Source organism: Podarcis bocagei (assembly GCF_964188305.1).
Source record: "Podarcis bocagei genome assembly, chromosome: 2".
Classification (NCBI taxonomy): domain Eukaryota; kingdom Metazoa; phylum Chordata; class Lepidosauria; order Squamata; family Lacertidae; genus Podarcis; species Podarcis bocagei.
In genome coordinates, this window is record NC_138126.1 from 105002933 (window position 1) to 105016443 (window position 13511).

Genomic DNA, 13511 nt, shown 5'->3' on the forward strand with positions numbered 1-13511 from the left:
ATTATTCAAGCCAAGGAATTTCCTGGATCTGAACAGGGGAAGCTATTCCTTCTTCTTCCCTCTATTGCCTGACACATGACTAAGAGGTTAGGGCAGAAATAAGAGGTGCTTTTCAAGGTAGCTGCTTCCTAACAATGTGTGTTGTTTGCGTATCGGGTTTCTGAGTTAGACTCTGTTTGCACAGGCCATAGAAATGTTCTGTTTGCTGTTTTCCAGCCTGGATTACTGGATTGTGCTTTGATGTATTTGAAGTAAGCTTATTCCAAAGAGTTGCTGTTGTCTTAAGCTTAATTTGTGCAAGAGCAACCCTTTATTCTTTCAGCTGAGGTTGTGATAGGGAGTATTACGGCACAACCGGAACAGCGCAGTAAACATTGGTGTCATATGACATGTTATATATAATTTTTAAAAATATATCAGCTCATGTCTAATGAAATGGACAAGAGGCACAGAAGTGTAAATGATGTGTTTCCTTTTGTTATAAGAAAAAACTGCTCCTTTTCCCTTGTGGGGTACCCAAGAGCCGTACAGAGTTCTTATGTAGGTTCTCTATCGGTAGGAGAAAATAATACAGTGGTACCTCGGGTTACATACGCTTCAGGTTACAGACTCCGCTAACCCAGAAATATTGCTTCAGGATGAGAACAGAAATCGTGCTCCGGCGGCGCGGCAGCAGCAGGAGGCCCCATTAGCTAAAGTGGTGCTTCAGGTTAAGAACAGTTTCAAGCCTGATCTTTATTAAACTGTTGCAACAGGGTCCCCCACTCCCCTCACACAGAGAGGGAGGTGAGCTACCCAGAACAATGGTGTGCAATCCCTTATACAGTATAGACTTTTGAAATTGCCACCCTGTAGCTCAAGGCCACCCCCTACTACTACATCATACATACATCACAGAAGGGGTGGTCTACAGCAGAATCCTGTCTGGCAGGAAACCTATTAATGGGTTTACCTGGAGAGCCTGGCCATTCTTTTGTGATGATAAATACATAATTCCTGAGTCCAGGTCACAGGCTCACCCTATTCATACACAAATGTGACCTTAAGGCAGGATTTGTGAGCACAGAGACAATGGGGAGGCTTTTCCCATTTTCATCCAAATTGCAGAGGAATATTTGAGGTCTCTGAAAGAGTCAAAACAGCTTTAGGGCTGTTTTCCTGTACTGTTTCAGACATGTGGTTTATATATTTATGTAGGTGTTTGCCTGGTACATTTATGAACATTTTAGACCTTATAATTCTCATAACACTTTTACTAGTGTAAAACAATCAACATTTCCAAAATAAATGTGGTTCAGAAGAGGAGATGTACCCATTCACTCATATGCACATGCCAAAGAGAGACTAGTTGCCCCAGAGTAAACTAATATGCAAATTTGAGGTGTGTTTCTAATGCAAAAAGAACAGGAAGGATCGGGAGGTGAGCTGCAAATATGCAGCAAGCAATGGGAAGGAAAAATGTGAAGCAGAAAGCCAGCTTCAGGTTTCACTGAGCCCTTTAGTTCTCTGTTGTGGGAGGGAGACTCTGAACTCTCACTTCCTAAGGAGCCCAGCTAGAATGGAGTTGGCAACATATGATGGGAACAACCTGTCCGGCTGTGAGTGAGCACACTCCAGAACTTAATCTGTACCAGGATTCAATTGGGAATCCAGTTGTCAGTAGCCTTTTTGCCACACAAGCAGGCCGGCTGTAGATAAAGTGTTTCTGAGCATGTGCAGAGTTGCATCACACATCTAGGATCTTAAGCAGCATGATACCTAGGGTGATGTGGGCTCTGGGGCATCTTGTTTTAGAAATGATTAGAAGAGTTGATCAGGAAGTCTAAAAAAACCAAACCCAAAACATCCATGCAGTTTTGAAACCAGTGGGCAAAATCAGTGCAGTTTTGAAAGGGTCAGTCGGCCATCTTGATTCAAAATAGTGTCCAGTTATATCCAAACACTGGCAAACGTCTGCTCCTTGATCTCAGGAACTGCCATGCAAAATTCAGTTACCATATTTTAAGAGGTGTCCAACATCCCCAAATGTATAGAAACTTTGGACTCAGGTACAACCCACCTATCATTTAGCATCTTTAAGGCTCATTTCTTCCCATAGCAGATTTAAGCATGTGTTTAAACCCCTCCCACTAAAATCAATGGGGCTTGAAATCCTGCCTGAACTAAGCACCTCATACATGCCTAGCATTTCCTTTGGGTGAGAGCAGGCTATAAATAAACAAATCTTTGCTTATGGAACACATTTCCATGGGGATGTTGAGAAGGCCAAAGTCACATAGCTGGAAGTGGTGGTTTTCTTTTTTTTCTTCTTCTTTTAAACGGGGACTGTTTTGTAGCAACATCAATGCTGCTTGTTATTGGAACCTATTGCCCATTTCGTGGCTGTGCTACCCTCTCCTACTTTTCCATCCGTGTCCTTATTGTGCAATCTCTAGCTGGCTGCATAATGGCATGTTGATCTGCTGGAGTCTTTGTTTGTTTTCCCTTGCAGCTGCCCCCTTCCCCTCTCCTTCAGCGTGCTCAGCAAACAGGCCTCTCTGTGAGGATGTGGTGCTGTTTAATTAAGCCTGAAGATAGAGCATGTGCGGTTGGTTGGCTGGCTGGTTGCTGTGCCACCCCCGTGGTTCCACCTTGGCGACAGAAGATCTGGAAGCAGGCAGCTGCCTGGAGACCCTGACTCAGAAATACAAGCTTCAACAAGAGCCAGAGCTGACCATTCTGGGAAAAGACTTATGTTCCTGCTTCTTGAAGCATGGGGCAAAGCATTGCACTTGAATGCACACCGGCCCTCACTCACATGTGCTGCCTTCTGATATCCTGGCAACAGTCATACCAGTGAATCATTTCCATCCTCCCAAAACCCTGCGCCATTTTCACAGGCTAACAAGTGTCATCACGTAGCGTGAGCATGTCAGGTAGGAGAGATCTGCTTCACTGCAAACGCAGCATAGAGGAAAGGAGTCCAAAGGATTGCATCCGCCGTTAGTCACATTCAAGAGTGTGAAATCAGACTAAGTTCCATTAATTTCAGGGCGTCTACTCTGAGCACAGCTTGGTTGGCGCCATCCCAATAGCTGCATGTGCCCTCAAAAAAATTACAACCCTGAAAGAAGGTAGCCCCAGTTCTGGCTCAAGAATTTGTGTGGGGTGTACAAATTTGACACATTGAGATGAGCTGCGGTTTTACGCCCCCGAAAACACGCACTGTGCATTTGCATAAAGCCCCCCTCCCCTAACTCCCCAGCTTGTCTCAATCTCCCCCTGAAAGCAAGCACTTGACGGGCTCAGTGTCCCACTTTTTCAAGCCTAAATCCCCTTTTAAGAATCTTATTGTAATCTGGTTGAATAATCCTCCAAACCCAGACCAGGCTTTCCCACTGTTAATTCTCCATTAAACCATGTTTTTCTGCACCCCTAGAGAACTTGCAGAACAGACGGATTTAGCCTCTTTGGCGGCTTTTCGTATTGATTCAGCTTCACAATGCGGGACTGACGGGCGAGAACTGAAAACAGAGTAAATGGAAAAACTAAGGGTTGCTTGTACTTGTCTTTCGGTCCTGTTGTGGCATCGAGGGTGTAAACCTCTGTGCAGAATAGCTCTGAAGTGAAGTAGGTTAAGGATGAGCAGTAAAGAAGGAAGCGGAGACTAAGCCAGACGAGGCTTAAGTGATTAAATATGGCGAGGACAGCGAAATGTTCACGACGTACATTAATGGGTTACGATCTGCTGGAACGTCCCACTTAATGCCATTGGTAAAGGAACTCCCTGCCCCATCAGATTTATTAGGGAATATAACTGGGATGGCTGATGCTATGTAGATTTCACTTCTCCTTAATCCATGAAACTGACAGATTTATGCCTAGAGCAGTGGCTTGCTCTGTTCAAGACTGTGACACACTCTCTTGGTCAGGGATTGATTACACTGCTTTGGGCACACACACGGCTGGTACCCAGACCCTGGAGAATGGGCCAAGATGGAAAAAACTTCCTTTGGGCTGAAAAAGGGTCCCCAATGCAGCTCTGTAGATTACTTGAATTGGCAGGACATCTGGGTGTGCAGTCAATCCAAGCGTCCCCTGATGATAGTTCTCCGTTGTTGTGTTAATGCTTTTGCGGCCTTCGTGCATACATCCAAACAAATTGCACAGTGCACCCCTCAGATAGGGGTAAAAAGGTAAAGGGACCCCTGACCATTAGGTCCAGTCGTGACCAACTCTGGGGTTGCGGCGCTCATCTTGCTTTATTGGCCGAGGGAGCCGGTGTACAGCTTCCGGGTCATGTGGCCAGCATGACTAAGCCCCTTCTGGCGAATCAGAACAGCGCATGGAAACACCGTTTACCTTCCCGCTGGAGCGGTACCTATTTATCTACTTGCACTTTGACGTGCTTTCGGACTGCTAGGTTGGCAGGAGCAGGGACTGAGCAATGGGAGCTCATCCCTGTGTCACCCTGATCTACTTCAAAGGGTGTGGGGTGGTTCAGACAACCTATTTCTCAAACTTTCATCCTGATTTGTTTGCAGGGAGATGAGATGGTGCTGGCTATTTAATGAGCATTCGTTCCAATTTGTTTGTGGGGTGGTTAGATGACACAGTATCAAAGCACGTGTTAGCCCACACTTTTCAATACATCTTCCCATCACTTTCCTTATCACGAAAGGTCCTATCTTTTGGGTGGCGGGTTCGTTGTGCAAGACTATAATTTTATAACCTGAATTTGAGGATGCATTATTGACTCTGACCTGAAAAGGCAGTCTGGAAGCACCCAAGGATGCTCTGAAGCACTGTGGCTTCCCAAGTTATTTGGAAGGTATGTGATAAATAATTGTGGATGCAAAGCTGTGGTTTGGTATGCTCTGTATGTAGAAGTAAAAGGAAAACACATCTTTCAAGAAGTATTGTCCGTTTGTTGCTAAAAGAGCCCCTACACTTTTACTACTGTGTGGCAAGCTGAAATTTAGAGGTGAAACTTTGGCCTAAACCCCACACAGTTTAAGCATGCTGAAGCTCATTGAAACAAGCAAGCTCAGCAGAGATGCCTAACTGTGTTGGATTAAGCCAGGCATAGGCAAACTCGGCCCTCCAGATGGTTTGGGACTACAACTCCCATCATCCCTGACCACTGGTCCTGTTAGCTAGGGATGATGGGAGTTGTAGTCCCAAAACATCTGGAAGGCCGAGTTTGCCTATGCCTGGATTAAGCCCATTGCCTGGCTTGGAGATGCAATGATAAAAGCTTCATCTGTTGGATTTCTTTTTGGCATGCAGCCTTTTAAAGGTATATGAATCTTGCCAGGAAAGCGCACATCTAACAACTGAATTTTCTGAGACTGTCCCATAAAATATGGGGCAAGTGCATATGCTCTCTTCATCCCACATCTGCACAATAACGGACATTTTGATGGCAGATATGGTGGTGACGCAAGCGACGGGCGTTGGTTTACCACCCATCAAGTGACATATTGCAGTGCAACACCAGCAACAAAAAGGACATATTTCATTATATACACAGAGCTTGACATCTGTTTTCTACTCATTTGCAAGAGGTAGATTAAATCGTACTCAGGGTTTTTTGTTTACACAAATGGGGTGGTTTCTTGGAAGACTTGGCTTGGACAAGAACGATTCAGAATGGAACAGCTTGCAATGGAAGTGGTAATTAGCCCACACGAAGCTGCCAAGCTCAGCCAGCTCTGTCTTGCTCCCAGGTAGTGCTATTTTTCTAGAAAAAAGAGATGCCTGGACTCATCATGAACACTTCCTTCTTCTCTTCAAATGGCAATGGCATCCACCTGAGAGATACCAAAACTGAGTTTTGGTGAGTTCTGGCTGAAAAAAGCTCCCTGCCCAGGTACAAGAAGTTACCAAACTCATCCCACAGGTGAAGCTCTCCATGTACTGAAAAGCACCAACAAATAAACAGACATTGTTAAGCCACAACAGAATTGTAGTGCTAGACTGAGCCAAGAAAGGAAATGTGGATGTTGGCTAATTTTGGCTTTAGAAGGGCATCATGCCAGCAGACAGCTGTGAAAAATCTACAAGGAGAGATGGAAAATTGTGCTGCTGAAGAAGGGCATCAGGATGACGCAAGATGTCCTCTCTTACAATTCATCTCTCTTTCCCACAGCTTCTCTTTTTGGGGGGTCACCAGCATGCCCAAGGTCATGGCTGGAGGATACTCCTCAAAAACAGTAGTAGTATCAAGCAGCCTGGAATTGAGGAGCACAGCCCTCTAGGGTAATAAATTACCTTATGGCAGAGATGGGGAACTTTTGGTCCTCCAGATATTGCTGGACTTCAGATCCCATTGTCCCTGACTACTGGCAATGCTGACCGGGGCTGATGGGAGTTGGAGTCAAAAGGGCCACTGGTTTCTCGTTCCGGTTCTGCAGAAAGGAGATGGCCAAGCAGGGCTTTGGATGGTTGTCTCAAAGGACCTGGCACAACTTACAATGCCAGTGGGTTCTTCAATGCATTTTGGCCAGTATGGAAAACTTATAGAATCACATTACATTGGTACCTTGGGTTAAGAACTTAATTCGTTCCGGAGGTCTGTTCTTAACCTGAAACTGTTCTTAACCTGAAGCACCACTTTAGCTAATGGGTTCTCCTGCTGCTGCCGCACCGCCGTAGCGCGATTTCTGTTCTCATCCTGAAGCAAAGTTCTTAACCCGAGGTAATATTTCTGAGTTAGTGGAGTCTGTAACCTGAAGCGTATGTAACCCGAGGTACCACTGTATAGCAATATGCTGGAGATCATTTTCTGAACATTTGGTCTCTGCCTGTTTAAGCAAAAAATTGTGCTGTCTCTTGAATACCTTCAAAATATCATAGTTACTAAAGTACTGAGGTATTTGAGCAGCTTAATTGATGTCATGGACTGATTGGAGGCTGAGGAATGATGGGAGGAAGCAGGTAGGGAACCCCCAAGGGAAGAAGTCTCAGAGCCTGGGGATTGGTACTGGAATGATGATGAGTGGCCAGAGGGAGAAGACTGGGAGGCAGAGGAGGTGATGGAAGCTGAAGAGGTAACAGGGCTTAGTGAGTGGGGAGAGTCTGTGGCAGAGAGAAGGCCAGAATGAGAGGCACAGGCTGAAGCAGGAGAAGAGGGAGGCCAAAAGGCAAAAATGGATCAGGCTTGTGAAGAGTCATGGGTGGGTCACTCTCACTCCTGCTGCAACAGGCTTTCCTCCCCGTCCCCAGTCTCCCAGAACCAAGAGAGGCATGAAGTGGGAGAAGCATAGGCAGGCATGTATGCACAGTCTCTGATTGCTTGGAAAAACCCTGGAGTGGAGGAGACATAGCTGGCTGTGGGGAAGCAGGAACCTCTAGTCTCTGCAACTGCTTCCTCCCGGGCAAGACCTGGATTGTTGTGCTCATTAGACCACCTGACACAGACCTTGCTTTGCTAATAAAGAGTTAACTCGAGCTTGCTTGGTGTGCTTTCCTCCTGGCTTGCTCCTGCCAACTGATTACATTGGAAGTGAGACACTGATGAGAAATAAATCCTTTACTTAGACGACAGCGCGACATTTTAGGCTCTGAGGAACCACCACATTCCTGGTGAAATGGTACCCTTGGGTTCCTCAGTGCAGAAGGTCCCAGGTTGCACCCTCAGCATCTCTGGCTAAAAGGCTAGCCATTTAGCAAGTGGGAAAGACCTCTACCTGAGGCCATGAAGAGTCAGCGCTGTCAGAACAGGGTCCGACGGGCCAGTAATCTGATCAGAAAATCACAGCTTCCTGTGCTCATTTGTGTGCTGTGGCGAAGGGCTCTGGAAATGGCCATGTAGCAAATGCTCCCTTGCCATTCCAAGTGTCTAGTTGGACGTGGAGAACTCCTGGCACAGCCGGCAGCCCTTGGTGGCATTTGTGGAACTCTCCTGGAATTTACAATCTGGTGCCAAAGTGTTTAGGTGCAAGCCAGGGTCAGGCTCTTAGAAAATAAACCTGAGCCGTGGAAAGAAATAATCTTAAGGAAACAGCGTGTGTCCTGGTCGCCTTTGGTGATGATTCAGCATATATTGCTGGCAGAAGCTGCAGCCCATGGCCAGATGCCTCTGTTGTTGTTGTTAGTCAAGGACAAATTTTCCCATAGCAGCAGCAGCTGCTGCCAGGCTGGTTGGAATCCTCTCTCAGCTAAGCTTTAGCACGGGGAAGTGTTCTAGCACAAAGTGGAGGAAGGGCCAAGGAGGCAGGGAGCAGGTATCCATCAAGGAATGGTATTTTAGCAGACCTCCCTCTCCATGCCCTCCAGCCTTTATAAAGAAAATGTATACCTATAGAACACCCCTGCCTTCACACTGCCTGCATTCCCCCCTCTCTCTCTTTCTCTCTCTTTCCTGCCCTCCACCTTGCCAAAGGACCTTCTCTGTTTGCTCTGTGTCCTGAATTCATTTCGCCTGCCAGGCACTGACTTAAAGAAGAGGAGGGTGTTCTTCTTTCAGCTGCAGGTAAATTGTGAAAGTGTAATTGCACCGGAAAATAAATTTCGTCAGCTGCAGCAGCAGAAACGGCACATGATGGGGACTGTAAGATGGGTTAGCGTTCATGCGTTTGTGCTGGCATCAAGACATATCTTCCTTCCCTCAGCCCCCCATCTAACTTCTAAAAAAGCAGAAGACGGACTGAAATTTAAAGGATGTCAGTCTTGGTCTATCATCTACCTATATCATCTATCTATCTATCTATCTATCTATCTATCTATCTATCATCTATCTATCTATCATCTATCTATCTATCTATCTATCTATCTATCTATCTATCTATCTATCTATCTATCTATCATCTATCTCTATCTATATCTATCATCTGTCTATCTATCTTATCTATATCTATATCTACATTTATATCTATATCATATATATATCATCTATCTATCTATCTATCTATCTATCTATCTATCATCTATCTATCTATCTATCATCATCATCATCATCTATCTATCATCTATCTATATCATCTATCTATCTATCTATCATCTATCTATCTATCTATCTATCTATCATCTATCTATCTATCTATCTATCTATCTATCTATCTATCTATCTATCTATCTATCTATCTATCATCTATCTATCTATCTATCATCAATCAATCAATCAATCAATCATCTATCTGTCTATCATCTATCTATCATCTATCTATATCTATCTATCATCTACAGTGGTACCTTGGGTTATAGACGCTTCAGGTTACGGACGCTTCAGGTTACAGACTCCGCTAACCCAGAAATAGGATCTCGGGTTAAGAACTTTGCTTCAGGATGAGAACAGAAATTGCACAGCGGCAACAGGAGGCCCCATTAGCTAAAGTGGTGCTTCAGGTTAAGAACTGTTTCAGGTTAAGAACGGACCTCCAGAAGGAATTAAGTTCTTAACCCAAGGTACCACTGTATCTATCTATCATCTATTTATCTACACACACATACAGTCATACCTCAGGTTACAGCCGCTTCAGGTTGTGGTTTTTCGGGTTGTGGACTGCCGAATCCCAGAAGTACTAGAAAGGGTTACTTCTGGGTTTCGGCAGTTGTGCATGTGCAGAAGCACTAAATTGCGCTATGCACAGAAGCGCCTGAGCAGATGCGCAGGCGCGGGTTGTGAACACTGCAGGTTGTGAACGTGCATCCTGCACAGATCACGTTTGCAACCTGAGCGTCTACTGTATATATGCACATACTAGCTCAGGTTTCCCCCCGCCCAGGGCAGTTAAGCAGAGGTGTGTACATTTGACTCAACTGTTGCATGTGGGGAGCTGACTGTACATATGCAGGTGACAACTTTAGGAATAGGAGTTGGGGGTGGGGGTAGCTTGCAGGGATGGGGAAGCTGAACAGGTAATGTGCATTGGATGAAGACATCTCCGCCCTTTCTCTGGTGTGTACAGCAACATGTCTCGGCCCTCTGCATGTCGACAGTGGGGTGGGGGACACCTTGCTGTGTTTTAAGCTGCTGACTTGTCCAGGGCCTTAGGCTGTTTCTAAGCCTGGAATGTAGCTCTGCCCTTCATACAACCCCTGACGTGTCACAAGGAATCCAAGATGGGCCAGAGCTGCCCTTTGGACCAGTCAGACTCCCAACTCCCTGACCCTTCGGCCTCTCCAGTATTTCACAACAGCTGCCGTGTTCCCTCCTGGAGCTCACTGCCAGCCGCTCAGCTATTTTGAGCGAAAGAGGCACCTAAAAGGGGAGGATCTTGCTGGAATTTCAACCCAACAGGAGCTGAGAGCCCACTTGCTTCTCTTTCCCACCGCCACCTCGACACACACAACTCACAACAAAACTAAGCGCAATCCATGGCAGCCAACCTGCAGCAGGACTTAGGAAAATGAGCGTGCAGGCCACTCTCTTGCAGCATAATAAGCCACCGAAGTCCCAGCCAGAGGCCGCGCCTGTTCCCCTGGAGATCTTTTAATCCTTGATACTGCGTCAGATGGTGAAATACCTTTTTCTGCTCACCTGCTGCACAGTTTGTGCAATGCATTTCCGAGGCAACCTATTCTTAACTTTTAAATAAGAGCATTTGGGGGAATTTGGCAGCAGCCCCCAGAGCAGCTAGGAACAAAGTTTAGCAAGGTATTGGTGAGGAATGCTTCCTGCTTGAGAAACACTCAGGGAAAACAGCTGCTGGGCAGACGGCCAGATACAGATGGGCTGGCCAACTCACTTCCAAAAAGATAATGCACTGATAACCAAGGGAGCTCTATGGATGCAGGGGTAGGCAACCTAAGGCCCGTGGGCCGGATGCGGCCCAATCACCTTCTCAGTCTGGCCCACGGATGGTCCAGGAATCAGCATGTTGTTACATGAGTAGAATGTGTGCTTTTATTTAAAATGCATCTCTGGGTTATTTGTGGGACATAGGAATTCGTTCATCCCCCCCCCAAAAAAATATAGTCCGGCCCCCACATGGTCTGAGGGACCGTGGACCGGCCCATGGCTGAAAAATGTTGCTGACCCCTGGATGAGAGAGTATGTGAGTCATCTCTGAAGAAAAGAATAAAAGTGTATGTCTTTATGTAGATCTAGATCTACAGGTAGGGTGATAGCCAATGATTGTCATACAGAGTAGAGAATTAGATAGCAGTTTTTCAAGGAACAATCGGAAACTTCCCTGAGTCAGGCCATTGGTCCATGTAGCTCAATACTGCCTACTCAGACTGGCGGCTTCTCTCCAGGGTTTCAGACAGGGAAGTCCTTTCTCTACTTGGAGATGCCAAGGGACCTGTGGGACCTTTGGGCATGCAAAGAAGTTGCTCCACCATTGAACTATAATAATAATAATAATAATAATAATAATAATAATAATAATAATAATAATGCCCCGCCCATCTGACTGGGTTGCCCCAGCCGCTCTGGGCGGCTTCCAGCACACATACAAATATAGTAAAACGTCAAACATTAAAAACTTCCCGATACAGGGCTGCCTTCAGATGTATTCTAGAAGTTGTGTACAGTGGTGCCCCGCAAGACGAACGCCTCGGAAGACGAAAAACTCACTAGACGAAGGAGTTTTTCGTTTTCTTAGCCGCTTCGCAAGACACATTTCCCTATGGGCTTGCTTCTTAAAACGAAGCTTGCTCCGGACCTCTTTTGAAGCAAGGGGCGGCGGGGAGAAGATCGCTTCTCCCCGTTGCCAGCCCCGCAATCTCCGGGGACAGAGGGGAAGGCGCACGTGCCTTCCCCTCTCTCCCCGGACCCCTTTTGAACCAAGGGGCGGCAACGGGGAGAAGCGATTCTCCCCGCTGCCCCTTCCCTTGCTTTAAAACAGGTCCGGGGACAGAGGGGAAGGCGCGCGCGCCTTCCCCTCTGTCCCCGGAGATTGCGGGGCAGGCAACGGGGAGAAGCAATCTTCTCCCCGCCGCCCCTTGCTTTAAACAGGAAGCAGCGCTTCCCCTCTGTCCCCGGACGGTCTCCATAGGAACGCATTGATTGATTTTCAATGCATTCCTATGGGAAACCGTGCTTCGCAAGACGAAAAACTCGCAAGAAGAAAAAACTTGCGGAACGAATTAATTTCGTCTTGCGAGGCACCACTGTACTTCTTTATCTCCTTGACATCTGATGGGAGGGCGTTCCACAGGGACGGTGTCACTACCGAGAAGGCCCTCTGCCTGGTTCCCTGTAACTTTACTTTTTGCAGTGAGGGAACCACCAGAAGGTCCTCGGAGTTGGACTTCAGTGTCCGGGCTGTGGTGTAGTGGTTAAGAGCGATGGACTTGTAATCTGGTGAACCGGGTTCGCTTCCCTGCTCCTCCACATGCAGCTGCTGGGTGACCTTGGACTAGTCACACTTCTCTGAAGTCTCTCAGCCTCACTCACCTCACAGAGTGTTTGTTGTGGCAGAGGAAGGGAAAGGAGAATGTTAGCTGCTTTGAGACTCCTTCGGGTAGTGATAAAGCGGAATATCAAATCCAAACTCTCTTCTTCTTCATGGCTTTTCATATTCAGTTGCAAAAAGGGGATTGTTTAAAATTTGCATACAACAGCCTTCCCCACAACCAACAGACCATTAGCCATACTGGCTGGGGGCTGATGAGAGTTGTAGCCCAACAACATTTGGAGGCACCAGTTTGGGGAAAGCTGAATTGGGGATGTGTTGGGGTGGGATAAGTGATTTTAATTCCTCTGGATTCTCCACCTCTGACTTTTGGGTTAATAGCCATTTCAAGGGCCAATTGCCATGAAAGATGGCAGAGCTGGGAATGATTAACAGAGCAGACTGCATTTCCCAGCTCTGGAACGAAGCTTACGGATGATTCTTGCAAATTGGCTCCCATTTGGATGATTATCGTGCTCATATATTGTGTGCAGGGTTGATTGCCTTTAATTTTCTGACAGGGCTCCTTTCTCTCCGAGAAGCTAGCCCATGTTCAACACACAATGGGCAATTTCTATTGTTAATAATGCAAGGGCAATAAACTCTATATGACGCAGCCCCAGAAGCTAGTGCGTTGATGTTTCAGGCAGCAGCCGGTTAATTTCTTGCTACACTGGGCCTTAGACTTAAGGGAGCGTGCACTTTGCGGCGTTTAGAGGGAAATGTGTTTTGTTTTCCAGCTTCCATAGCCAGCCATGTGCTGACTGGGCCATAAAGACTCGCATGTGACCCACCATTTGGGAAACTCAGCTCTGCAACGCTACACTTACCCACACTTCTTTGAGCTTATAAGGGGGTGCTTCCGTCCACAGCGATGTGCCCCCAGAGACCAGTGGGTTTGCCAGCACTGAAGAGATCCCCACAGACCTTTTGTGCAAGAACCAGCCTGGCTTTCCCCCAGCTCCCAGTTCACTAGCTTCTGGTTACACTTTCCAGAAGAGCATTGTCAAGTAAGAAGCATGCTCAGCAAAAAAACCCAACAACGTTGCCCCTATGATTAGCGGCAAGCGAGCGAAGCAGTACTTTTAACAGAGCCATCTGGTATTTAAAATTCTAAAAGGAAGCTTTCATGTCTCGCCGGTTCTTAGGATGAATGTTGGGGGGGTGGTAGGGGATACAGATAGATAG